We start from the raw sequence: 2332 nt of genomic DNA, 5'->3' as shown, positions 1-2332 counted from the left end.
GGGGCGGGGAGATGCACATAGTTCTTATCATGATGAGGCTGGGGCATTAGATAAGGAAAAGGATAAATATAGTGCTCGTGCTTTGTTTTCCTAATCCACCCACAGGGCTAAGAAACTAACCTTTTAAATAGGTCACCTTCTCTGCTTTTAGAAACCAACACACTCAGGCTCTCAGTGTCCACTGGCTGTGTGTGTGTGTGTGTGTGTGTGTGTGTGTGTGTGTGTGTGTGTATTTTTCTTACCTATCTGAGACCTTTTCCAGTATAAACACCGACCTTGTTGGGACCAGTGGGGACTTAAGTCTGGTGCTAAAAGTGTCATTTATGAGTTCCTGGTTCAGGTTTACATTAGTCTGTCTACAATGAATGGAAGTCAGTGCAAGGTCCAACAAAGATGGCTGCAAAAAACCTGTGTGTGTGTGTGTGACTTACCAGATATATTTCATGTTAAAGGTCCAATATAGTATATAGTGACTTTGTCGCTCTATAAACTACGTCACCGCACTTTTCCCTTTGCTCCTGTCATCGTTACTACGACCACTAGATGTCGTCTAGCAACAAAACCTAACGATGGGTCATAGTAACCTGCTGACGGATGACCTATGACCTCATTTTTTAGAAGGGGACAGTCTTAATAAACTACACTGACAGTCAAGAGGACTGTAGGTTTGTAGCTAAGCTAACAAGGAAGGTAATATTACCCAGCATTATTTATCCAACTGAATAAATCCACTGTGGGAGTAAACTTGTGTTGTTGGGTCTTTGTGGCTATAAAACCTTCACATGGACAAATAACATGATACAGAGCAAACGAGACAGTGAACTGTGGCTACAGCTGCTGATGCTAAGCTAACACGCTAACACGCCTTTAAAACACATTATTTATATTTTACCAGAATTTCTAAATGATAAAGATAATAAACTGTATTTTTTTTCTCTTATTGTTTGATAAGCATTGGTGAAAATGCAAAGAGCAGTGTCAGAGAGTTCATGTGGAGTGGAGCAGGACAGGGTTAGGGAGTGAGAGTAGTCATGGATCGTCTTTATAGCACAGAGAAACACAAGTTTATAATGTGTAGTTGTAAAGAAAGACTCTGTCCATCTTCTTCAACGCCAGCAGGACGGGTAACCATCCAGTTCAACAGCAGAGAGCAGAGTGTGGCCCCGGGGCCCAACCCTCCATCCGCAGAGAAGAAGAGCACTCGGACACAAAGACAACAAAAAGGGCCCAAGTGAAAGAGAAGAGGCCATGGATGTCATCATGTGGAAAGCAGGTCTTTGTGCTCGGACAGTAAGGAGATGGATCTGTGTGCATTAAAGGACGTCGGTTTGAAAACGTAGCAGCGACCGGCCGTGTGCACAAAACTGCAAAACACAGAAGAGTCAGCGTTACATAAGACTCAAGGACAATATCAAATCATTTTGGGACTAAAAAGCTGCTGTCTCACCATGAGTTCTGGAGCTTTTGATCATATCACATGATCATCCTCAGCAGGTGTTTGCAATTCTCAGCTCTTCATGTTGATTTAAAATGTAAAATTCTCGCAATATCGCAAAAAGGTTTTTACAGTTAAGATAAAAGCAGATGTTTCATGTCTGTGCTTTTCACGTGTCTGGAGAGTTTGAACTTTTAATACGCTGAATTAGTTTCTTCACAAATGTAATTAAATTAGTTGAGTAGTAATCTCACAGATCTGTTTCATTATCTATATTAATACTGTGAAAGTATCAAAGCCTCAGTCCACAGAGAAATGCACACAGCCTGTATTCAGAAACTGAGCCTTAAAACCAGCCGTCAGGACTTCTGGAACTTTGTGATGTCACAACAAAGCAGTCACCGCCCCAAGCCCCGCCCACCTGGACCCACCATCCAACCCTGCAGGATTTGGTTTCTCTGAGTGTTTACCTGAAATCTGCTGTATTTTTATTGACTCACTCAAAAATAAATAAAACACAGAAGAAGAGTAAAATATGAACCTTTAATGAGAAAAGATCAGTTGATTCCACTAAATTCCTATTTGATGTTTTACACTGAACATGGAAGAAAGGAAAGAAAAAAAATCAGGTGACACATAATTCAATCGAAGTAAAGAGAAAAATAAAGACGTTTCGTTTTTCTTCTTGAAATATTATGATATAATATTACTGTGTTTCTCTCTTTTGTCTCTTATTATAAAATGGTCAAAAGAGAACATGTGACCATTCAGTTGACAGAGTGACAGCATGCGGCCACTTCCACAGTGATAGGCTCCGCCCCCAGAGAGAGAGAGAGAGAGAGAGAGAGAGAGAGAGAGAGGTCTCCTCCTTCTCCTCTGCTTTTAATATTTACTTCC

Source organism: Trachinotus anak, unplaced genomic scaffold, assembly GCF_046630095.1.
Source record: "Trachinotus anak isolate AG129_WGS33_773 ecotype Australia unplaced genomic scaffold, CSIRO_AGI_Tana_v1 ptg000018l, whole genome shotgun sequence".
Lineage (NCBI taxonomy): Eukaryota > Metazoa > Chordata > Actinopteri > Carangiformes > Carangidae > Trachinotus > Trachinotus anak.
The sequence above is the reverse complement of the archived record's forward strand: the minus strand, read 5'-3'. Positions refer to the sequence as shown.